This window comes from Tamandua tetradactyla, chromosome 7, assembly GCF_023851605.1.
Source record: "Tamandua tetradactyla isolate mTamTet1 chromosome 7, mTamTet1.pri, whole genome shotgun sequence".
NCBI classification, from domain to species: Eukaryota; Metazoa; Chordata; class Mammalia; order Pilosa; family Myrmecophagidae; genus Tamandua; species Tamandua tetradactyla.
The window spans coordinates 129778337-129805794 of record NC_135333.1 but is presented as its reverse complement, the minus strand read 5'-3'; the positions used below and the strand labels follow the sequence as shown (position 1 = coordinate 129805794).

The 27458-nt window shown below is 36.5% G+C and overlaps 1 protein-coding gene and 1 pseudogene across 11 annotated transcripts in view; one reads left to right on the top strand and one right to left on the bottom strand.

The window, feature by feature from the left end:
* The window catches only part of USP15 (ubiquitin specific peptidase 15), a 146100-nt gene that overhangs the window by 113617 nt on the left and 5025 nt on the right, over positions 1-27458 (bottom strand). Inside the window, exon 2 of one of the 11 annotated variants that reach the window (XM_077111261.1) lies at positions 2690-2748. The exons of the other annotated variants lie outside the window; for them this stretch is intronic. The gene's annotated coding sequence lies outside the window, so the exon portion shown is untranslated. The remainder of the gene's footprint in view (positions 1-2689; positions 2749-27458) is intronic. 11 annotated transcript variants of the gene reach the window in all.
* LOC143642627 (ferritin heavy chain pseudogene) lies at positions 11623-12371 on the top strand (annotated as a pseudogene).

Genomic DNA, 27458 nt, shown 5'->3' with positions numbered 1-27458 from the left:
AGTGAAAAAAGGACAACCCTCACTTGTTCAGAACTCTGGAAGAAGGTATAGACTGGAGAAGGATCCCACAAATGCTGAATCAGAAAAAGAGAAAAATATCAGGTCGGAAACTTCCATTCCAGACTGACTGGTCCTCTCCCCTCCCACTCACTCAGTCCCACACCGCTTGGGAAGTACACAGAGACAGCAGGTGAGATTCCCTCATACTCCCACCAGGGACACAGACTATAAAATCTCACACAGCATTGAGACTGATCCCCACCTATATCCAGACACAGAGACACAAACCTACACAGACCCATGGTTGGGCTTAAGTGATGGAGGAGGGCAGAATATTTAAAGGGTAGCAAGGAAGAGCTTCCAAAATGGAGGATCAGGGAGGAAACTGCAAAGTCTTCCTTAAAAGCAGCAGATAGCCAGGCAGAAACTACCCAAATCAACTGTTTGGGGATCTGGGGGACAGGGAAGGACATTTCAAGACCCAGGTAAGTAAAGGATGAAGCATCTGAGAAAACATGGACAGAGACTGTTTCTAGCCCTGGGTGCTGGTGCCCATCCCCCACACTTGAGTTAAACAACAGCTGAAAGCCCAAACCTTGCTTGTGGATTGCTAATCCTCTGCCACAAGTAAAGTGGGAGACACAACCCTACCCTGAGCCAGACTTTGGTGGGAGAAGTGAAGGCATAGAAATACAGCAGTTTCAGTCTACCCCATCAGAAGTAGACATGGGTCCAGGAGATAAACAGCTTCTGAGGACAATTAAATCACTGAACAGCAACATTTGTTGAGCAGGCCGGAAAGTGAAAGAGAACCACAGGGCTTTTCAGAGCCTCTCCCAGGCTCATTAGAGGTGGTCTACCCACCCTGCACAGTACCTGGCCCTGTTATGCCTAGAAATACAGATGATCCAACTATCAAAGCAGTGCCCTAACACAAACTAGAAAATCCACTATCCTTTCTTGATCAAAACACTTTGAAAGTTAGGAACAAAAGGAACTTCCTCAATATGATAAAGAGAATATATGAAAAACCCATAGCTAACATCATACTGAATGGTGAGAGACTGAAAAACTTTCCTTCAAAGACTGGGAACAAAACAAGGATGCCTAGTCATCGATGCTATTCAAGATTGTGCCAGAAGTTTCTAGCTAGAGAAATTAGTCAAGAAAAAGAAACAAAAGGCATCCAAATCAGAAAGGAAAAAGAGAAATGTTCACAATTTCCAGATGACACAATCCTGTGTATGGATGGATGCACCAAAAAATCTACAGCAAAGTGGCAGGACACAAGATCAACACACAAAAATTAGTAATGTTTCTGTACACTAGTCATGAGTTATCTGAGGAGAAAATCAAGAAAAAAATTTCATTTACAAGAACAAGTAAAAGAATCCCATATCTAGGAATAAACTTAACCAAGGATGTAAAAGACCTATATTCATAAAACCACAAAACACTGCTAAAGGAAATGAAAGAAAACCTAAATAAATGGATGGACATTCCATGTTCATAGGCTGGAAGGCTAAATGTCATTAAGATCTCAAGTCTACCCAAACTGATCTACAGATTTAATACAATATCAATCAGAATTCCAAGAGCCTGCTTTGCAGAAATGGAAAAGTCAATCATCAAATTTATTTGGAAGGATAAGGAGCCCCAAATAGCCAAAAACATCTTGAAAAAGGATGTTGAGAGACTTTAAGCATACCACAAACTACAGTGGTTAAGAGACTAGTACTGGGATAAGGACAGACATAGTAGCCAATGGAACAGAATTGAGCATTCAGAAATAGACCTTCACATCTACGGCTAATTAACATTTAACAAGGCTGCTGACCCAATCAATTGGAAAAAAACAGTCCCTTCAACAAATAGTGCTAAGAAAACTGTATATTCATGCAAAAGAATGGAAGAGGACCACTAATCTCACACCCTGAACAAAAAATTAACTCCAAATGGATCAAGACCTTAATATAAGAACCAGGACTACAAAACTCCTAAAATGTAAGCAAATATCTTCAAGATTTTTTTGTAGGTAATAGGTTTTTAGATTTTATACCCAAAGTACAAGCAACAAAAGAAAATAGTAGATATCTGGGACCTCATCAAAATTTAAAACTTTTGTGCATCATAGACTTAGTTTAAAAAAAAAAAAAGGGCAATACCTCTTTCACCTTCATCAAAAAGGCGAAAAGGCAGCCTACTCAATGGGAGGAAATATTTGCAAAGCACATATCCAATAATGGCTTAATATTAAGAATATATAGAGCAATCCTACAATTCATAAATAAAAAGACAAATAGCTCAATTTAAAAATTGGCAAAAGATCTGAACAGACATTTCTCCAAAGAGGAAATACAAATGGCAAAAAAAAAAAAAAAAAAAAAAAACACATGCAAAGATGCTCAACATCTGAAGTTACTCCTGAACAGCTCTGACACAGAACATTTCCATTATTCCAGAAAGCTCTTTTGTGTATCTTTCCACACAATGCCTCCTCCTGGACGTAACCACTGTTGTAATTTCTACCATCATAGTTTTGACTCTTGAACTCTATATAAAATCAATATATATGTTTGGCTTCTTTTTTCAATACTGTATTTGTGAGATCATCAATATTGTCGCATGTAGCCATCCTTTTTTGTTACCGTGTGGTATTTTATTGTGTGAAATGCCACAGATTACTTACCCATTTCCCTCTTAGCTCACATTTGGGTTGTTCGCAGTTTAGGTTTATTTGGAATAAAGCTATGAACATAAAAAAAAAAAGGATGCTCAACATTACTAGCTATTAGGGAAATGCAAATCAAAACTATAATAAGGTATCATTTCACATCAACTAGAATGGCCACTATTTAAAAAAACAGAAAATTACAAGTGTTGGAGAGGATATGGAAAAGCAGTAACACTCAATCATTGCTGATGGGAATGCAATATGGTGCAGCTACTGTGGAAGACAGTTTGGCAGTTCCTCATGGAGCTAAGAGAAATCAGTAAATATCTTGAGATGAATGAAAACAAGAACACAACATATTAAAACTTACAGGAGGTAGTGAAGTTAGTACTAAGAGAAAAATTAACGGCCCTAGACACCTACATTAAAAAAGAAGAAAGAGCTAACACCAATGACATAACTGAAAAACTGGAGAAACTAGACAAAGGACAGCAACCTAATTCCAAAGCAAAACAGAAGGAAAGAATAACAAAGATTAGAGAGGAAATAAATGAAATCGAGGGTAAAAGAACAATAGAATCAACAAAACCAAAAGTTTTTTTGTTAGAGAATCTAGGACTCTGTGAGAAGATCAATAAAAGTGACAAACCCTTAGCTAGAATGACAAAGATAAAAAGAAGATAAATAAAATCAGAAATGAAAGGGGAGTCATTATCATAGACCCTGATGAAATAAAAAAGATCATAAGAGGACACTATGAATAACCGTATGCCAACAAACTAGACAACTTAGATGAAATGGACAACTTCCTAGAAATATTTAACCTACACAGACTGGAGAACAATTAGAAGACCTCAATAAAACAATCACAAGTAAAGAGATTGAGACAGTCATCAAAAACTGCCCAACATAAGGGCCATGCGACAGGGGCTCAGTGGCAGAATTCTTGCCTGCCATGCCAGAGAATTGGGTTCGATTCCTGGTGCCTGCCCATGCAAAAACAAAACAAAACAAAACAAAAAATAATCTCCCAACATAGCCAAACACAAAAGAATAGATACTGTATGACTCCAGTTTTATGACCATGGTAAAGGTAAAATCAGAGGCTTATAATACAGAAAATAGGGGATTTAGAGATATGCAGAAGCTAGAGATGGTAAATGGTTAGCTACTGAGGTTGAACTGTAAGGGAATAGATAGAAATGAAGGTGGTTCACTAGTGAGTCTATAAGTAGAATTATATTGAACATGATTGAAAGGGGTCATATAGACCTATGGGTCCCACTGATTAACACTAACTATAAATAAATTCTTGCATGAACTATTTCAAAGGTACAATTCTTATACCAAGAGTGTTTAAGTTCAGGGTATGGGGAAAACTGCTATTGCATGCTATGGGATTTATTTAACAGGAACACATCAGTAGTACCACAGCAACACCTGGGGTAAACAATGGGGGAAGGGACAGAGTTAGGGAAGGTTTAGATTTCCTGTTTGGTGAGGGTGTGTTTATTGGTTATTTTTCTCTTGGGAACAATGAAATTATCTAAAATTGAGAGTGTTGATGGACTGTGGACTTGGACATTATACATGATGCCTAATGATTGCAGGTGGCTGAAGGATGCACTGACTGAGAAGTAGCTAGGCAAATGATAGTGTATATATATGATTGAATACTGTGCTGCTACAAAAAAGGAACAAAGTTGTGAGGCATGCAACATTGTGACTGAACCTGTGGGACATATGGGAAGGCAAAATAAGCTAGAAACAAATTAGCAAAATATCATTCAGAAAATGCTTAAAAGAAAACAGGGGACTTGTAAGCTCTTATAGCAGTTACATTCTGTCCAGAGTGGTAAATATTATTTCTGGGTTTTTAGAGGCTGTTTTATATATGTGTAACCTGGTATTTAGAAATTTTTTTTTAAAAGGCATTCAGGTCAAGATTAACATAATTCAGAACACGGGGGTAAAGAAGACACTGTCTATATTTTAGAACCTCACCTACTCTTTGAGACCAACAGAATAAAGGTTTATTTTGTCCAGAACCTAAATTTTCTGTAGCACATAATCTAACAGCTCTTTTAAACAATCGAAACACAGGGAGCCCAGAATAAAAACGAGGGCCTTTAATCCTGTACAGCTTAATGTAATGCCTGGATATATCCCAGAATATATTAAACAGATGATCAAAAAAGTACTGGCAAAGTCCCTCGAGGGAAGGGAGAAAAAATATGGAAACTATTAAACTTTACAACTAGGGAAACACCTGTACACAGTGTCAAACATTAGGGACACCCAAATTAATAGACGCAGCCCTTTATCTTGAGGCTTGCTCTTGTGAAGCTTATGCACGTAGCAGCGAAGCTTAGCCTCCCACAAGTATGCCCAATAATTACTTCTGGAGAACCTCTTTTATTGCTCAGATGTGGCCTCTCTCTAAGTCCAACTCTGCAAGTGAAATAATTGACCTCTCCCCTACATGGAACATGAAATCCAGGGGTGAAAGTCTCCTGGGTGGCATGGGAGATGACTCCCAGGGATGAGTTTGGCCCTGGCACCATGAGATCAATAATGTCATCCTGACCAAAAAGCAGAGAAGCGTAACAAATAAGGTATCAGTGGCTGGAAGGGTTTGGGTAGAGTCAAGGGGCTACTCTGGAGGTTATTCTCATGCAAACTTCAGTCAGATACTACCTATCATAACTTGTCAAACCCCAACCAAAACCATTCCAGCCAGTCCTAAAGAACACCTAAGGCAATACAAAAGATTCTACAAAGGTTCCATGCACTAGAGTAACTTTCCAGAAACCTACAACCTCCAGATGGGTCCCTGGACCAGATAAGTCCTGAAACCTAGAGGGGCCAGCCTTTCCAGAACATCAGCTAGTTCCATCTCCCTACCCCTAATTATATATAGCCTTTCCAACATGTAAAAGTTAGAATCGGCATAGCCTAAATACCCCTAAAGAGTGGGAGAAGATCAAAGGTGCTGGTGGAGTTATTCAGAGAAGGTAGGATTTAACAAACAAGTTTGACTGCTGAATCATTTACATAGATATTTCTTTTGGTCTCCAGTATCTTAGAGAAGCTAGAAGTAGAAACCTAAAAGCGTGGAATGTAACCCATATCAAACTCTGCAATCTGCTCTACAACTAACAGTTGTGCTATGCTTTGAAATTTACTGCTTTTTTGTATATGTTATTTAAAAAAAAAGTCAACTGTGATGATCAAAAATATTTATTTCTTCTAGCCTCCAACATTCTGGAGCAGCTAGAAGGAAAAATCTGAGATGATGGTATTGTAGTCCATAATAAACTCTGGGATCTGTCCTATAATCACTTATTGAAGAGTGCTTTGAAAAGTATTGCTTTTTTCTTTCTTTGCTTTGCATGTATGATATATTATACAACAACAAAAAAAGTTAAAGCAAAACAAAACAAATACCATGGGACTCCCAACAAAGAAAACCCCCGGGCCAGATGGCTTCACAGGCAATTTTTGCCAAACATTACAAGAAGAATTAATACCATTTCTGTTCAAACGCTTCCAAAAAATTGAAGATGGAACACTACTTAATTCATTTTATGAAGCCAATATTACCCTAATACCAAGCCTGCTACTTGGTATACTACAAGACAGGAAAACTACAGACCAATCTCTCTAATGAATACAGGTACAAAAATCCTCAACAATATACTTGCCAATTGAATTGAATAGCACATTAAAAGAACTATATACCAGAACCAAGTGAGTTTTAGTCCAGAAATTCAAGGATGGTTCAACACAAAAAAATCAATTAATGTAACAGTATTTTAATAAATCAAAAGGGAAAAATAAATAAGCATTCTGATTGACGTAGAAAAGGCATCTGACAAAATTCAACATCCTTTCTTGATAAAAAATACTTTGAAAGGCAGTAATTGAAGGAAACTTCCTCAATATCATAAAGGGTATATATATGAAAAACCCACAGCTAACATCATACTAAAGGGTAAGAGACTAAAAGCTTACCCTTTTTGTGGCCAAGAAAAAGATGGCCACATTCACCACTGTTACTCAACATTGTGCTAGAAGTTCTATCCTGAGAAATTAGGCAAGAAAAAGATATAAAAAGCATCTTATTGGAAAGGAAGAAGTAAAACTTTCACTATTTGCAGATGACATAATTTTATTTTTAGAAAATCCTGAAAACACAATGATAAAGCTACCTGAGCTTATAATAAACAAGTTCAGCAGTGGCAGGATATAAATTAACATGCAAAAATTAGTGGTGTTTGTATACACTAGTAATGAGCCATACGAGGAAGCAATCAAGAAAAAATTCCATTTACAGAAGCAACTAAAAGAATCTAATATCTAGGAATAAATTTAACCAAGGATACAAAGGACCTATATCCAGAAAACTACAAAACATTACTAAAAGAAATCAAAGAAGACCTGAATAAATGGAAAGATAATCCAAGTTCATGGACTGGAAGGCTCAATGTCATTAAGATGCCGAAAAAGGACCTATATCCAGAAAACTACAAAACATTACTAAAAGAAATCAAAGAAGACCTGAATAAATGGAAAGACAACCCAAGTTCATGGACTGGAAGGCTCAATGTCATTAAGATGTCAATTCAACTCAAACTGATCTACAGAGGCAATTTTCCAAGCAAACTTCCAACAGCCTACTTTGCAGAAATGGAAAAGCTAATTTTACATTTATTTAAAGAAGACCCTGTCTATTTTAGAACCTCTTTTACTCTCTGAGACCAAAGGAAGAAAGGTTTATTTTGTGCAGAACCTAAATTTTCTGTGTGTGGGTAGACCATCTAAACAGTGCAAACACAGGAAGCCCAGAATAAGAATGAGGGTCTATAATCCTGTATACCTTAATGGAATGCCTGCATACATCCTAGAGTTTATTAAGCAGATAATCAAAATGTATCGGCAAAGTACCTTGAGAGATGGGAGAAAAAATATGGAACTATTAAACTTTACCACTGGAGAAACTCGTAACAATGTGTCAAACAGTAGGGACACCCAAATCAATAGGCCAAGCCCATGATCTTGAGGCTTGCTCTTGTGAAGCTCATGTATGCAGCAGAGAAACCACCCATAGGTATACCTAAGAGTTACTTCTGGAGGACCTCTTTTATTCCTCAGATATAGACTTTATCTAAGCCCAACTCTGCAAGTGGTATCACTGCTCTCCCCCCTACATGGGAAACAAAATCCAGGGGTGAAAGTCTCCCGGGCAGTGTGGGAGATGACTCTCAGGGATGAGTCTGGCCCTGGCACTGTGGGATCAACAATGCCATCCTGACCAAAATGGGGAAAAGAAGTACAACAAATTAGACATCAGTGGCTGAAGGAGTTTGGGTAGAGTCGAGGGGCTACTCTGGAGATCACTCTTAGGCAAGCTTCAGTTAGATAACTGCTACCTACCATAACTAGCCAAACCCCAATCAAAACCACTCCAGTTAATCCTAAAAAACATCTAGGGTGATATACAAGATTCCACAAAGGTTCCATGCATTAGCATAACTTTCCAGAAACCTACAGCCTCCAGATGGGTCCCTGGACCAGATAAGTCCTGAAATGGAGAGGGGCCAGCCTCTCCAGAACATTGTAGTCCCATCCCCCTATCCCATATTAACAAGAGTCCCTTCCAACATGAAAAAGTTAGAATGGGCATAGCCAAAATACCCCTAAGGAGTGGGAGAAAGATTAAAGGCGATGGCGGAGTTATTCAGAGAAGGTAGGGTTTAACAGATGAGTCTGCTGAATCATTATACTGATATTTCTTTTGGTCCCCAGTATCTTAGAGCAACTAGAAATAGAAACCTAAAATTTTCAATTGTGACCTGCCAAACTCTGAGGTCTGTTCTGCAACTGACTGCTGCAATACGCTTTGATATGTGTTCTTTTTTTCACAAAAAAGAAAAAAGAAGTCAATTGTGATGCTTAAAAAAAAAATTTGAAAGAGGTTCCAAGATGGTGGCTTAGTGAGGTGCGGTGCTCTGAAGGTTCGTCCTCCAGAACAACTAGTAAAAAGCCAAGAACAGTACAGAACAACTGCTGGGGCCACATCAGTGGCTGGACAGAAAGCACACACCAGTATGGACAAGTTGGACCAGCTGCAATCCCACACAGAACTTTAAGTCCCCCAAGCCATGGAGGCTGGCATCCCTCCCCCACAGGTTGGTTCCCCAAAGGGAAAAGAAAGACTTTCCTAGCAGCAAAGGCTTAGATCATCCAAGTTTCAATCGCAGGATTAATTAACAAATTCAGATTACTGAAAATAGGCCCCCAGGTCAGATAAATATTGAATAAGAGCTAAAGGTACTAGGAGTTTTTCCCCCAGCAAAGAGGGGGCAGGACAGACAGAAAAAAAAAAAAAAAAAAAAAAAAAAAAAAAAAACCCCAAAAAAAAAAAACACCCAAAAAAAAAAAAAAACCCCAAAATTTTTGGATCAGATAGCACAAAATACTTGAACAGGGCTGGACCCTAAAACAGGGGGTGGGGTGGGCACACAGAGCCTGGAAATATACAGAGCAATGTACCAAGTTAAGCTCTTGATTAACAAGCCCCAAGGAATGAGAGTCTTGCTCTGAAATGGATTTTTTTTTTTGCTTTGTTTCTACTACTTAACAGCTCATTTGGTAGAACTGCAAGGCTTCTCAGGCTCCAACTGCCCCATGCAAGGGCAGAATTAAGCTTGTCTGAGACACAAAGAGGCTGATCAGGTGAAAGGAGTTAATTCCCTGGAGGCTGTGCCTTCCCCAGGAGAGGGGTTGGGTGCAGCTCAAGTGGAATCCCTCCCTCAAGGAATTCAGACCCAAGGGACTGGAAAACTGAAGCACTTAAAGCCAGCCTACAACCTCTCCTCTGTCTCAACCACACCCTGAGAAGGGAAAGTTGGCTGAAGTTAAAGGCACCACATCACTTTATGCTGGTTGGAAACTGCAGGCCAACAAGCACTATTACTGAGCAGGATAGGAAAAACACCAAGTCTAGAGGCTACATAGGAAGACTGTCAACCTGAGTCTCACCCTCAGGGAAAAGTGATACAGGTGACACTTTTGTCCTGAGAGGAGGCCAGCTGGTCTGGGAAAATCTGACTGGAGCCCATAATATTTAAGGAGACTCCTAAAAAAAAAAAAAAAGCTCCATATAGGCAAGACAAGAAGCAGAAAAACAAGAACTTAAAAATTCTGATCCGTTAAATAAAACCAATGCTAGAGGTTTAGAATAACTTAACTGAATGTCAAAGAACAGATAGAGAACATAGCCATCCAGTAAGAAAATCCTAGGTAAAGAGTGAAAACAATCTCCAGAATAAACTAAGTAAGGAAATCAAATGCCTAGATGTCAGCAAAAAATAATGAGTCATACTAGGAAAACTGAAGATGGCTCAAACAAAGAAACAAACCAACAATTCAAATGAGATACAGAAGTTGAAATTATTAATCCAGGATGCTCAAACAGTGTCATCAAATTCTCATTTGATTGAAAAATCACATCAAAAATCAAAACATCAAGTTAAGGGAAGATAGAAAGAAGGCAATGAGCAAACAAAATATATCAAAGGTCTGAAAAAACAAATAACAGAATTTATGGGAATGAAATGCACAGTAGAAGAGATGGAAAAAAAAAGCAATGGAAACCTACAGACAGATTTGAAGAGGCAGAAGAAAGGATTAGTGAACTGGAGGACTGGACATCTGAAATATGACATGCAAAAGAAAACATAGGGAAAAGAATGGAAAATATGAGCAGGGTCTCGGGTAATTGACTGACAAAATGAAGTACATGAATATAAGTGTTGTTGGTGTCCCAGAAGGAGCAGAGAAGGGAAATGGAGGAGAAAGACTAACAGAGGAAATTATCACTGAAAATTTCCCAACCCTTATGAAAGACAAAATCAGAGATCCAGGAAGTGCAGCATACCCCAAATAGAATAGATCCAAATAGACATATTTCAAAACACTAATCAGACTGCCAAATGTCAAAGAAAAAGAGAGAATTTTGAAAGCAGCAAGAGAAAAGCAACCCATCACATATAAGGGAAGTCCAATAAGACTATGTGCAGATTTTCTGGCAGAAACCAAGGAGGCAAGAAGGCAGTGGTACAGTATATCTAAGATTCTAAAAGAGAAAAACTGTCAAAAAAGAATTCTATATCTGCAAAACTGTCCTTCAAAAAATGAGGGGGAACTTAAAAACATTTTCAGACAAAGAATCACATAGAAAATGTGTGACCAAGAGACCAGTTCTGCAAGAAATACTAAAGGGAGCAGCAGAGGCACAAAGGAAAAGACAGGAGAGAGAGGTGTGGAGAAGAGTATAGAAATGAAGACTATCAGTAAAGGTAAAAAAGAAAAAAAATTAGATATGACATATAAAATCCAAAAAGCAAAATGGTGGAAGAAAGTACACTGCCTTTACACTAATAACACTAAATGTTAATGGATTAGGGTGGGCCATGGTGGCTCAGCAGGCAGAGTTCTCACCTGCCATGCCAGAGACCTGGGTTCACATCCTGGTGCCTACCCAAGCGAAAAACAAAAAAACAAACAAAAAAATGTCAATGGATTAAATTCCCCAATCAAAAAACACAGACTGGCAGAACAGATTAAAAACAGAATCCATCTATATGCTGTCTACAGGAGACTCATTTTAGACCCAAGGGCAAACACAGGTTGAAAGTGAAAGGTTGGGAAAAGGTATTTCATGCAAACAACAATCAGAAAAGAGCATGGGTAACTATACTAATATCCAACAAATTAGACTTCAAACGTAAAATGATTAAAAGAGACAAAGAAAGGCAGACGTCTTCGCGGAGAGTCGCCGTGGTTTCCTGCTTCAGCAGTGCTTGAACAGGACCCGGTGCTCGCCTCCTCCCTGTCAGCTGGCCACTCCGAGCAGCTTTCAGCCACCTCTCCAGCACAGCGCAGCCGCCGCCTCCTCCTCTCCTCAATCGCCCACCATGACGACCACGTCCCCATCACAGGTGCGCCAGAACTACAACCAGGACTCAGAGGCCGCCATTAACTGCAGATCAACCTGGAGCTCTACGCCTCTTATGTCTACCTGTCGATGTCTTACTACTTTGACTGTGATGATGTGGCTTTGAAGAACTTTTCCAAATATTTTCTTCACCAATCTCATGAGGAGAGGGAACATGCTGAGAAACTTATGAAGCTGCAGAACCAACGAGGTGGCCGCATCTTCCTTCAGGATATCAAGAAACCAGAACGAGACGACTGGGAGAGTGGGCTGAATGCAATGGAGTGTGCATTACATTTGGAAAAAAGGGTGAATCAGTCACTACTGGAATTGCACAATGACAAAAATGACCCCCATTTGTGTGACTTCATTGAGACACATTACCTGAATGAGCAGGTGAAATTCATCAAAGAGCTGGGTGACTACGTGACCAATTTGCACAAGATGGGGGCCCTGAATTCTGGCTTGGCAGAGTATCTCTTTGACAAGCACACCCTGGGAAACAGTAATGATGAGAGTTAAGCCTTATGCTGTCTTCCCCAGAGTCACGGGGTGACTTCTGTGGTCACCAGGGCTGTGCATGCATGTTGGGTTTACCTTTGCCTTTTCTATTAAGTTGTATCAACACCCACCAAGTTGTTTCATTTGTACCATTCCTTCAAATAAAGTAATTTGGTACCAAAAAAAAAAAAAAAAGAGACAAAGAAAGACACTATGTATTATTTAAAAGGAACAATTCAATAAGACATAACAATCATAAATATTTATGCACCAAGCCAGAGTGCTCCAAAATACATAAGGCAAACATTGAAGATACTGAAAAGAAAAACAGACACCTCTACCATAATAGTTGGAGACTTCAATTCCCCACTTTTATCAATGGTTAGAACATCTAGACAGAGGAGCAACAAAGAAATAGAGAATTTGAATACAATAAACGAACTAGATTTAACAGACATTTACAGAACATTACACCCCACAACAGCAGGATATATCTTATTCTCATGTGCTCAACGATCATTCTTTGTGACCATATGATGGATCAAAAAACAAGTCTCAATAAATTTAAAAAGATTGAAATAATACAAAACACTTTCTTGGATCATAAAGAAATGAAGTTGGAAATTAGTAATAGGGAGAGGATCAGAAAATTCACACATATATGGAGGCTAAGCAACACACTCTTAAACAACCAGTGAGTCAAGGAAGAAATTACAAGAGAAATCAGTAAATATCTCGAGGAAAATGAAAATGAAAACACAACATATTAAAATTTATGGGATGCAGTAAAGGCAGGGCTAAGAGGAAAATTTATTGCCTTACATGCCTATACCAAAAAAGAAGAGCAAAAATTGAGGAATTAACTGTTCACTTGGAAAAACTAGAGAAAGAACAGCAAAGTAACCCCAAAGTAAGCAAAAGGAAAGAAATAACACAGATTAGAGCAGAAATAAACGAAACTGAGAACATGAAAACAATTGAGAAAAGTCAACAAAACGAGAAGTTGGTTCTTTGAGAAAATCAATTAAAATGGATGAACCCTTAGCTAGGTTGACAAAAAGAGAGAGAGGATGCAAATAAAATCAGAAATAGAAGAGGAGACATAACCACTGACCCCACAGAAATAAAGGAGGTAATGAGAGGATACTATGTCAAATCTATGCTAATAAACTCAACAATGCAGATAAAATGAACAACTTCCTAATAGGCATGAACAACCAACACTTACTCAAGAAGAAATAGATGACCTCAACAAACCAATCACAAGTGAAGAAAGTGAATGAGTTATCAAGAAGCTTCCAAAAAGAAAAGTCTAGGACCAGATGGCTTCACATGTGAATTCTACCAAAGCATTTAAGAAAGAATTAGTATCAATCCTGCTCAAATGCTTTAAAAGAAAAAAAAAATGAAGAGGAGGGAAGTCTCCCTAATTTATGAAGCCAACATCTCCCTCACACCAAAGCCAGACAAAGACACTACACGAAAAGAAATTCGCAGCAAACTCCACAGCAAAACTACTAGAGCTAAGAAATGAATACAGCAGGGTATTCATTTCCTAGCTTAATAGTGGCAGGGTACAAGACCATCACTCAAAAATCAGTAGTGTTTCAGTACACTTGTAATCAGCAAGCTGAGGAGGAAATCAAGAAAAAATTCCATTTACAATTGCAACCAAAAGAATAAAATATTTAGGAATAAATTTAACTAAGGATACAAAAGACCTATACACAGAAACTATAAGAAATTGCCAAAAGAAGTCACAGAAGACCTAAATAAATGGAAGGGCATATTGTGTTCACAGACTAGAAGATTAAATATAGTTAAAATGTCATTTCTACCTAAATTGATTCATAGATTCAATTCAACACCAATTAAAATCCCAAAAACTTACTTTGCAGAAATAGAAAAACCAATAATCAAATCTATTTGGAAGGGCAGGGTGCCCCTAATAGTTAAAAATATCTGGAGAGAAAAAAAAAGAAGCCCGAGGTCTTACGCTACCTGACTTTAAGGCATATTATGAAGCTATAGTGTTCAAAACAGCATGGTATTGGCATAAAGATAGATATACCGACCAATGGAATCAAAGAGAGTGTTCAGATATAGACTCTCTCATCTATGGACAACAGATCTTCGATAAGGCAGTCAAGCCAACTTGCCTGGGATAGAGCAGTCTCTTCAATAAATGGTGCTTGGGAAACTGAATAAGAATGAAAGAGGATCCACATCTCAAACTTTACATAAAAATTAACTCAAAATGGATCAAAGACCTAAACCTCAGAGCTAGAACCATAAAACTTTTAGAAGAAAACACAGGGAGCTTATAAAACTTGTAATGGGGGAGGTTTCCTAGATCTTACCCCCACAGCATGAGCACTGAAGAAAAAAATAGATAAATGGGAACTCCTCAAAATTAAACACTTTTGTACATCAAAGAACTTTATCAAGAATGTAAAAAGGCAGTTTAAGCAATGGGAGACACAATATTTGGAAATAAAGTATCAGATACCTATTCAGAGGACATGAGGGCAAGGACACAAACGGACATTTGCACACCTAGGATTATAGCAGCAATATTTACAATTGCCAAGAGATGGTAACAGCCCAAATGTCCATCAACAGAGGATTTGCTAAACAAGCTGTGGTATATACATACAATAGAATATTACACAGCTATAAGACAAAATAAAGTCATGAAGCATGTAAGAACACGGATGGATCTTGAAGACATCATGCTAAGTGAAATTAGCCAGAAACAAATGGGCAAATACTGCATGGTCTTACTGATATGAAACAACGTTAATGAGTGAACTTGGAGAATTTTAATTAAGAACACAGGTTATCAGGAGATAGAAACAGGGTGGAGATTGGGTAATTGGTGCTGAAGGGGTACAGATTGTGCAACAGGACTAACCATAAAAATTCAGAAATGGACAGCACAATACTACCTGACTGTAGCACAACAATGTAAGTACACTGAATGAAGCTGAATGTGAGAATGACAGAGGGAGAAGGGCTGGGGGCACACATGAAACCAGAAGGAAAGTCAAACGATACAGACTGAGATGGTATAATTTAGGAATGCCTAGAGTGTACAATGATAGTGACTAAGTGTACAAATTAAAAAACGGTTTTGCATGAGGAAGAACAAAGGAATGCCAGGATTGCAGGGTGTTGAAAATAGATGGTCACTCATAATTTAAAACTTCAACTTCTGTATGAGACTAAAGTGAGAAATGTTTATTTGATGTAAAATTTATATTTTGATTAGTGTATTTCCTAATTTAACTTGTATGGTCAGTTTAATTGAACACCATAAGTACATGGAACCTTGAAAAGGGCATGAGATTTTGTTGGTTTGTCCAGGTTAGTGTGATGCTCTCATAAATCCCAGAGTGATTTGAACAGTGAATAAAGAAGTATTTGCAAAGTCCCCTTGGGGGAATGAGGAGAAAGCAGAAAAAATTCACCTTCCCCATTTGGAGAATTCCCGATATTCTTCCAAAGACTGGGGACAATCAAATCAACAGGCGGAACCCTCAATCTTGGGGTTTGCCACTATGAAACTTATCCTGCAAAGGACAGGGAAGGCCTACTTAAAATTAGACCTAAGAGTCACCCTCAGAGAACATCTTTTGTTGCTCAGATTTGGCCTTTCGCTCTCTCTCAGCTGACACAACAAGTGAACTCACTGCCCTCCCTGACTCTACATGGGCCATGACTTCCAGGCCCAATTAATGCGGGACAGAAATTCTGGGATTAGCTGGGACTTAGCATCAAGGGATTGAGAAAACCTTCTCAACCAAAAGGGGGAAAAGAGAAATGAGACAAAATGAAGCATTTGTGGCTGAGAGATTTCAAACAATTGAGATATTATCCTGGATGTTATTCTTACGCATTATACAGATAACCTCTTTTTAATTTATGGGGTATTAGAGTGGCTAGAGAGAAGTACCTGAAACTGTAGAGCTGTGTTCCAGTAGCCATGTTTCTTGAAGATAACTGTATAATGATACAGCTTTTGCAATGTGACTGCGTGATTGTAAAAACCGTTTGTCTGATGCTCCTTTTATCTATGGTATGGACAGATGAGTGAAAAATATGGATAAAAAATAAACAAATAATAGGGGGACAAAGGTTAAAATAAATTGAGTAGATGGAAATACTAGTGGTCAGTGAGAGGGAGGGGTAAGGGGTATGCATGTATGAGTTTTTCTTTTCTATTTCTTGGCTGGAGAGATGCAAATTTTCAAAAAATGACATGGTGATAAATACATAACTATGTGATGGTATTGTGACCCACTGATTGTAACCACGTCAAGAATGTATGTTTGTTTGTTGTTTACAATAAAAATATTAAAAAATGATTCCTTCTAGCCTCCAGTGTTCTGGAGCAGCTAGAAGGCAAAATCTGAGATGATGGAATGGTAGCCCACAACAAACTCTGGGATCTATTCTGTAAATACTTGTTGAAGAGTGCTTTGAAAATTATTGATTTTTTCTTTGTGTGCCATATATATGTTATATTATACAATAAAAAAAGTTAGACAAAAATATTTGGAAGGGTAAGGGTCTCAAATAGCAGAAAACATCTTGAAAAACAAGAATGAAATGGGATGACTCATGCGTCTGGACTTTGAAGCATATTATAAAGCCACAGTAGCCAAAATAACATGGTACTGACATAAAGATAGATATATCGATCAATGGAAAAAACTGAGAGTTCAGAAAGAGACCCTCATGTCTATGGTCAACTGATTTTTGACAAGGTTCCCAAGTCCATTCAACTGACACAGAACAGTCTCTTTAATAAATGGTGTGGGAGAACTGGATATCCATAACCAAAAGAATAAAAGGGAGCTCCTATGTCAAACCTCATACAAAAATTAACTTACAATGAACCAAAGACCTAAATATATGAACCAGTATCATAAAACTCCTAAAAGAATATGTAGGGGAATATTTTTAAGATCTAGTAATAGGAAGCAGTTTTAGATTTTACACTCAAAGCACAAGCAGTGAAAGAAAAAATAGATTAACGAGACCTTCTCAAAACTGAATACTTCTGTGTTTCAAGTGAAAAGACAACCGACTCAATGGGAGAAAATATTTGGAAACCACATATCTGATAAGGGTGTGATATTAAAAACATAAAGAAATCGTACAACTCAACAATAAAAAGACAAGTAAATTAATAAATAGGCATTTTTCCAATGAGGAAATACAAATGGCTAAAAAGCACATGAAAAGATGCTCAGCTTCACTAGCTACTAGAAATGCATATCAAAACCAGAATGAAATTTAAACCTATTACAATGACTGCTATTAAACAAACAGGAAACTAAAAGTGTTGGAGAAGATGTGGAGAAATAGGAACACTTACTCACTGCTGGCAGGAATGTAAAATGGAACAGCCACTGTGGAGGATGGTTTAGTGTTCCTCAGAAAGCTAAGTATAGAGTTGCCTATGACCCAGCAATCTGCTATTCGGAATATACCCAGAAGATCTAAAAGCAGGAATGCAAACAGACTTTTGCACACTGATGTTCATGGTGGCATTATTCAAAATTACCAAAAATGGAAACTCAAGTGTTCATCAAAAGAGGAATGGCTAAACAAAATGTGGTACATATATATAACGAAATACTATTAAGCAGTAAGAAGGAGTGAGGTCCTGAAGCACATGAAAACATGATGAACCTTGAGTACATTATGTTACATTAAATAAGTTAGACACTAAAGGGCAAATATTGTATGATCTCAATATGAATTATAATATATAAATGCATAGACAACAAAACCTGGAATATAGCTCACCAGGATATAGAAGGAAACTAGAGAATGGGGAGCGGTTGCTTAATATGTGCAGATTTTTTTAACTAGGTTGAGTATAACATTTGGAAATGGACAGAAGTGAAGGTAGCACGTTATTGTGAATATAATTAACAGTGGTGAATGTGGTAGAAAGGGGAAGTTTAGAGTTATGAATGTCACCAGAAGGAAGACTGGAGATTAAAATATGGGAATGTATAATACAGTGAATCTTGTGGTGAATGATGTCTGTGATTAGCTGTACAAATACAAAAAGTTTTTTCATGAACTAGAACAAATGTACATTACTATTACAAGAAATTAATAACAGAGGGCTATATGGAAAAAATGCACCTACTGAAAACTATGAACTATAGTCAACAACAATATCTTAACATTCTTTCCCCAACAGTAACAAAAATACCACACGAATACCAGGGGTCAATAATGGGGGTGGGGTAAGGGGTATGGAATGTTTTGGGTTTTCTTTTTTTGTTTTTATCTCTTTTTCTGGAGTAACAGAAATGTTCTAAAATTGATCATGGTGATGAATGTACAAACTATGTAATGATACTGTGTGCCATTGATTGTATACTTCAAATGGACTATATGGTGTGTGAATAATCTCAATAAAATTGCATTTAAAAAGAAAAAGACATACAGGGATCAATAAATGATTCAAAACAGTCCTACATATAAAAGAATTTAAAAATGGTATGGGGAAATCCCAATAGTAGGATTTAGGAAACCACACAGGTAGTGAACACATAATTCTATTTTTTTTTTGAGTTCATGCTGACACCTGATAAACATTCCTACTTAACTCCCTAATATGGATGTAAATATAATTGTGCATTAAAAAACAATCCTTCATTTCTCTCTGCAAAGTAGGCATAGGAAAGACATGCTTTTTCAAGTAAGGAAATTGACAAAAATCTCAGATAAATCCAATAAAGCACAGAATCTCAGAAAAACATACCTATTTTGTGAAGAATTAATGGCACAAACAATTCTACATATTCATTTATCTTATGGCTAATCCCTTAAGGAAATATTATTTAAAATATATTCGTATAGTGACAGCATAAAAACATTTTTAGTACTAAGGCCATACTGACAATATCTAGTATTTTATATCATTACAAATCAGATGTTTCACTGACCTCTTTTTAACCACAAACTAAAACTCAGAATTTCACTGTTTCATGAAAACTTAACCAAAGAAATTATGATGTTCTTTCAAATAAACCAAAAGCCTGGTTTGTCATCTCTTTACATCTTAATTTTTGGATTTGAAGCATTTCTAACCTATTTTCAGCTCTGCACATTAAATTTATCAGTTAGCAAGAACTAATTTGTATGACCTCTTTTTACATCTAAGACAAATCAAGGAACTCAAAAAGGCAACTAAAATTGGTATTTAAATATCCATTCAAAATACATATATACTATTGATACCTTAAATATGTATATACCTCTCCGTATTAAATATATTTTGCAACTATACTTGACATTTAAGTTTGAAAAAGGATATATAAAACAAGAAGTAAATAGTAATTATTTTAATTTCCTGGCTGCTAAATTGAATAGTAATACAATGGATTGGTTAAACAACGAGTATTTGTTGGTTCACAGCTTTGAGGCTAGGAAAAGTCCAAAATAAAGGTATCAGCAAGATGATTCCGTCTACTCAAAGACTGCTGGTGTTCTTTCTACCAAAACTGGTGTTCTGAGGCTTGCTGTGGGTGATCCTTGGTCCTTGGCTTTTCGTCACATGGCAATGCATATGGGTATATCTTCTCCTTTTTCCTCCAGGTCTGTTGACTTTCAGCTTCTGCTCTTCCAAGGGGCTTTTCCTTTGTGGCTTTCTCTATGAGGCCTCCAGTAATAGGATTAAGACACATTCTGATTCAGTTAGGCCACACCATGACCTCATCAAAGGTATTATTTACAATGGTTCCACACAACATGAATAAATTAAGATTAAAAACATGGTTTTATAGGATACCTAACTCCAAGGCACCATAATGATGTATGATATCTTCAGTGTATAAAATGCCCTAAACTCACTTTGTGTAACTTTTTTATACACTGCAAGAATTGGGTTTGGCATTAAAAAAGAGAAACCAGGTCTTCCTCAAAACAAAGTCTTTACATCCAACTTTACTTCTTTAAATACATTTTTTTAAAGATACTATACAGACATAATTAAAATTCAGAAAATAATATAAAAGCATTGATGTCCATACCATGCAGCTTAAGAGAATAAATATTACAAATAAAAACATAGCCTCCTATAGATTCACTAAATTAGTAATCATCCCATTCCATGAATGTTTCCAAACCTCTCTTTTTAAGAGTAGAAGGCTAAAGCAATATTGTGTAAAAGAAGAAAAAGTTGGAGAACTCGCACTTCCCAATTTCAAAACTTACTACAAATCACAAGAGTGTAGTACTAGCATCAGAATAGAAAGAGAGCAATTAAAGAGAACTGAAAGACTAGAAATAAACCCTCACTTTTACAATCAATTGATTTTTGACAAGAGGACCAGGACAATCCAATTGCAAAAAGAGCAGTCTTTTCAACAAATAGTGCTGGGACAAGATATCCACATGCAAAAGAATGAAATCAGACCACTTTATCACACTATACACCAAAAAATTTACATAATTGGATCACAGACCTAACTGTAAGATCTAAAACTATAAAACTCTTAGAAGAAAATAGAGGTGTCATCTCCGTGACGATAGGTTAGGCAAAGCTTTCTTAAATATGATACAAACACATAAACAGAAGAAAAAATAGATAAACTGGATTTCATACAAATTTTTGGTGCCACAATGGACACCATCAAGAAAGTGAGAAGAAAATTCATAAAATGGGAGATAAGTTTTACAAAGCATGTATCTGATAAAGGATTTGTATATAGAATATATAAGGAACTCTTATAACTCAATTAAAAAAAAGACAACCCTATTTAAAATGAACAAAGGATGCAAGCAGACATTTCTCCAAAGAAGATAAGCAAATGGCCAATAAGCATGTGGAAAAATGCTCAACATCATTAGACTTCAAGGAAAATGCAAACCAATACCACAATAAAATACTATTATTTCATACCCACTAGGATGGCTATAATCAAAGACAAGTGCTGGTCAGGATGTGGAGAAACTGGAACCCTAATACACTGCTAATGGCAATGTAAACTGGCTGAAGCTGCTTTGTAATACAGTCTAGCAGTTCCTCAAGAAATTAGACAAAGAGTGAGAATATAATCCATCAATTCTACATCTAGTTATACCCCTAAGAGAAATGAAAGCAAATATCCACACAAAACCTTGCACACAAACATTCATAGCAGCATTATTCACGTCAGTCAAAAAGTGGATACAACCTAAATGCTCATCAACTGATGAACGGATAAATAAAATGTGGCATATCAATAAAATGGAATATTATTCATCAATAAAAGAAATGAAGTACTGATACATGCTACAACACAGATGAACCTTGAAAAACATTATGCTAAGTGAAGGGAGCTAATCACAAAGGATCATGGATTATATAATTCCATTTATATGAACTGCCCATAATTGGCAAATCTATAGATAGAAATTAGAAGAGTAACTGCCTAGAGCAGGGGGACTCACAGGAAAATGGGAGTGGCTGCTAATGTATATGGGTTTTCTTTTGGGGATGATAAAAATATTCTAAAATTGATCAGTGAATATACTAAAAAACTGAATTATACACTATATCACAAGTGGTCGAATTATATGGGAGATGAATTACAACTCAAATAAACTACTTATTTACGCACATATACACACATTTTTAATTGAAAGGGCCATAGATCTAGATCTAAATGGGGTAATAAGGGATGATTTTACAGAGGTAGCTCTGGGCTAGGTATTGAATTAAGTGAAAGAAAGAAATTAGTAAAACATCTGAAATAACAGGAATGATGTGTAAAGACAATAGGGAAGAAGTAAGTAAATACTTTGCAGAAAATGGGAAATACCATATGCATAAGAACTGAGGTGCACTAGTTAGAAATAGGGCTGTTAAGACTGTAAGGCTAAACAACATGACCACCAAAAAAATTCTATAGGTTCCTCATATGGATAATAGAGGAAAATGCTATTTAAACTAGTATGACAAAGCTGCCACTTCTTGATTTTAATTCTTCCAAGTGTTCATCTCAAAAAGTCACTTCCATAATGTGGGTATGGCTGTATCACTCACTCATAGATAGGCAGTAAAGTTAGTGTTTAAAATACAGGCTTTAGAGTTAAAGCACCTAGATAGATTTTCTGCTCTACTAATGATCAGGTATAGGATCACGTACTTAACTCTGAATCTCAGTCTCTGTATTTGTAAAATGAGAACACTGTTATTTACCTCATATATGTAAAAAGCTCTTAAGGTAAATAAATGTTCAATAATTTTTACACCACGGCTACAACCAAATGGTCCATATAACTACCTAGCTATACCTATAGCTAGCTATACCTAGAGCAATATCTCTCCTGAATATCAAAAAGTTCTTCAGTTTATTCCATTCAAATTTATGAATATAAATTTTCCATCTTTATCAACAATAAACCTCTTGACTAAACTATTAAAATCAGTAATTATTAAACTTAGTGAAGCCATAAAAACATGCAGTTAAATAATAAAAGCAACTTAAATTATGAGGCTACAATTAGGTATCTCATCATGATCATGTTTTTTATTCAAGGAACGTGATGCTCTGTTCTCTCCAGTCAAGTAATTAATTTTGTTTCTAATCCCTAGGTTTTGATTTAACTGGCTCTCTGGAACTCAGAATAGCCTAGCCTCAGAGCCACCCTTGGGCATGCTTGTGAGATCCTCTGACTTCTTTCACAAAAGAAGTCAAGTGACTTAACCTCTCTGAGTCTATTATTCCTAATCTGTCGAAAGGAAATAACAATAGTACCTTCTAGAATTATGGTGAGGAGTAAATATATACGTAAAAACAATAGTACCTGGTACACAGGTTGTTTTTAAATGCATTATAGGCCACGGCTTGACTAAACTGATAGTGAAAGTGAGATCAATAATGTCACATGACCATTTTGTAAAAAGATCACATTTAATACTCTGCCTGTGTTAATAGAACATGCTACAATTTAGAAAAAAAATAAAGTCAGAGTGTAGCTAAATAGGTAAATGAAATGACTGGATCTTTGTGGTCAAATAGGGTACATTAACCCTGGATTCAATAACAAGTTAGAAGTGATTTAAAATTTATGGAAAGGCTTAAATTAAGTAAAATTGCTTTCCTATATTTTAAAAACTAAAATGTTAAAAATATGCTTTAAATGTCACTATTTCTGCCCTAATTTTCACCAATTACCAAAAATGAAACACAGTTTTGCCTCCTAGTTTCATTTCCTGTAAATGGATGCAATGCATGCCCTATGTTAGGCTATGTTTGGTGATAAAAACCCCAACACAACTAAAATTAATTTTAATAGTAATGCAAGAATATCGTCAGTAACCATATATTAAACATTGTGGAGTTCCTGATGATTAATAATGTCCCTTCAGATTCTGAGCTGATTTGTGATTATAAGGAAGTTATTTTCTGCTGGTGTCAAACTCATAAACAGAAGGGACCAAATTCATAAAAAGTAAATAGATAAAAAAGAGCAGGCATGGAAGAAGTTCTAACTATTGAAATGAGTATCTCCTTTCTAAAATCTCCTTGATCAGAAGGAATTTTCCTTGGTAATTTATTGAAACAAAAATGTCAAACACGTTTCAAACTAGTCTAAATGCAAAATTAAGTTATTCTCTAAAGTTTACCTTAAACATATTAGTTTTATTAGGGTTTACACAAAAATGACATGCAAGATTTTTACTAATTTTACAAATTAGCTACATGTTACCACTGAACATACTTGCCTAGAAAAAATAAATTATAGGTAGATGAGTAATAACATTTAATAAAAATGGAGAAAATGATTTGTAATTGTCTATTTACTCATAATAGAGGTCTGTTCTAAATTTCCACAGAGCATTTCACAACACAAAAGTTCTTTGTAACTTTTTTACATAACTATCATCCCTTAAATAGGGTCTTCCATTCCTAAAGCACTTACATGTAACATGATTTAAAAAATTTTCTTTTTGTCTCAATAGGAGAAACCACTATGTATCTGAAGACTAAATTATCCTTCATTTATCCTAAGCTAAACAATGTGAGTTCCTTTATCCTTTTTCTATACAGTTGCTAAAATCTTGTTCATGATTTCCTGAATATCTCCTTGGAGTTAAAGAACAGAACAAGAAATAGTATAACAAGATTACTGCTTTATTCCTCCTGATGCAGAGCAGTGCCACTTTCTTACCCTCACTTCTTTTTTTTCCTTTTTTGCATGGGCTGGCACCGGGAATCAAACCCGAGTCTCCAGCATGGCAGGCGAAAACCCTGCCTACTGAGCCACTGTGGCCCGCCCTTACCCTCACTTTTTAATAGCCATATTATTGTCTTGCTCTCTTGTATCAGCTTTGGCTTATTTCTTATTATACAGTCTAGAACCAAGGGTATCATCAAGAGTTTGTTCCTCTTCATCTCAGACTTGTGTAACTTGAATTTGCAACTGGAGAAAATTAATTTGCAGTAAAAATCAGTCATTATTTATAAATAAGCAGAAACTCTAGCATTCACCTAAGAATCAAATGAATCTTAATACCCGACTAAGTATTAAGAGTTACCAGAGTACTACAATACACTCATCGGTGAAATGTATTCTTTTTAATGCATTTGACTATAACTTCAATCATCTGTATTTAAGTTTCAGAAATAAACTTATGGTAAACCCATCATTTTTTCCCCAATAGCCCAGTCTTTCTTTTTTTTTTTTTTTTTTTTTTTTTTTTTTTTTTTTTTTAAAGGAAAGACAGAGAGAAGGAAGGAAGGATAGAAGGAAGGAAGGAAGGAAGAAAGGGAAACATTTTTAAACATTTTCTTGTTTTATTGTATTCTGTTTCTCCGTTTTTGTTACATGGGCTGGGGCCGGGAATCGAACCGAAGTCCTCCGGCATAGCAGGCAAGCACTTTGCCCGCTGAGCCACCGCGGCCCGCCCAGCCCAGTCTTTCAAAGATGGTTATCCTACACACACACACACACACACACACACACACAAAGCCAATGTTCATTTGCATATGGCCCATTCCAGCTTTAAAACAAACAAGCTTTGACCAAATACCCAGAAAAAACTAATCTGAAACTTTTAAAAAGAGACGTTAAAAAGAGAAATCTAACTTTTTACTGAGTTCCAATATGTAAGCCCAAGTAATAACTAAATTAAATATCTCTACCAGTCCTGAACTTAAGGATATGATCAAATCTATACTTTTCCTTAAAAGACCAAATCAGAGTTTTACTCTAAAGTTCTTGCCAGGTTTCAGTTGCTAAATGGCAAGTAAAATGGCTCACATATAAACCAAACTGGTTTCTGCAACTGCCCAGCACTACATAGTTCCTGTCATTTTTTTTTTCTTTAATTCAGAGGGAAAAGTAATGTTTGATAAAAACCTACACATTCTGCTGTTACTTAAAATATCTGGGCTTCAGTTTCTTAAAATGAAACCATTGAAATAACTCAAGTTTATAGACCACCTGTATTTACCCTTTAAAATGATTTACAATAACTTTGTAAATAAAAAGCAAAAATACATTCATTTGAAAAAATGCCGCACTTAAAAGTTTAATGACCACAATACACTCAGCACTTGTATCATCCTCTAAGGTCAACACCACCAATTATTACTCAGTGTATCAAAAATATGACAAGACTAAAAAGAAACAATACTATCTAAATTTTAACTTACATATTTCTATTATAAGGAAATCCACATTTATCTTTTTTATGCGGGGGTAACTGACTAGATGAATAAAGAATTGTTAAATGTTCTTTAATATACAAAGGAATCAAGGATTGATTTCACCTTTAAAAGCACACAGGCCAAAGTCCATTTTCCCACAGTAATAAACATCTTAGGAACATTCCAACTTGAAGAACAACGATTATAAATTCATTCAAACATTATAATTTATGCTGTATTGCAACAGAAATATTTGACACCCTTAGGAATTTTTGTTATATAAAAAAAATAGTATGCAGTCTGACAAAGTAGAAAAATAGTGCCAGGATTTACATCGTATCATTTAAATTTAAATCCCAAGTTTGCCATCCACCAGTTTACTTGAAAATGGTACTAATACCACAGGTGTATTCTCAAGAGAGGAGATAAGACGGTAACTGAAACTTGATGTCTCTTTTGGAAATTAGAATATTTAATTAAATCAAGATGAAACCCCTATAGTGAAATTATTATTGTCCATTTCCTAAATGAAGATACTGAGGTGCAATGATTTAAATGAACTTTCCCCAAAGTCATTCCACAAGTTAAGTGGTGGAGCTGTAACATAACTCAGGTCTAAATCATATGCTCCTTCCACTAAAAGTCATAATAAAGTACATGAAAAAAACACTGCAAATTATATACCATTATTATAGTGACAGTAGGAAATGAAAATAAGTTTTTATTATTATAAAGAAGCACAATGAATACAGTATGTTCCTTAGCTGTTTTCAGAAAAATTATGTATTTGTATTTTTATTTTAAACACATATACACAAATCATAAAAAAAAGGCATGCTTGTTCTCATCATCGCAATAAACTAAGCATTTTATCTTTATGCCACATATTCACAAATTTATGTTATTTTGGATGCCACTTCATATGGCCAAAAGGTATTAGTCTCCACACCTTCTTCAGCATTTTAAGTGTATTTCCTTTTGGTGTTTCATAAGTTTGTAAATTGTTACGTTACTTAAGCCTTATCTACTTTTTGCAGGCCTACATTATCACTGAAACTGGAGGGGAGAGCTGCACTTCCAAAGAGTCGCAGCCGGCTTCTAACGAGCCTCCACTGAAGCAGAAGACCACGTGGTCACTTCTCATAAGCCTAAGGTTCCCTACTTCTCTTCCTCCTTTAGACTAGGGTTTCCTTCTCTTAATTGGTGCCCTGACACGTGCCACCTGTGTAGTACTAACCGCAAACATCCTGCATCCTGCATCCTGTCTTCCGGAAGAATATAAGAATCAAAATAAGAGCAAACTCAGATGCCGACAATGCCAGGAAAGGAAACGACTGGAGAAATAAAGCGGGTTAGACCGTGATAAATCGCAGGACCGGGATCTGTCAAAACACTGTTAAGACTCATGCCAAACGACTCTAACCTATCGTTCGCGAAGGCCCGAGGTGGGAGCGGCACTACGGAGGGAAGGAGGTCGAAGAGAACTACACGAGCCGCAGATACGGCTTCCACACACCTCTCACTCAGCACGCCCCGACAGACCACTAGCCCTGGCCCACATCTCCTGCCCCAACATTTCGGGAGCGGCCAAAATCCTGTTGCCCAGGGCGGC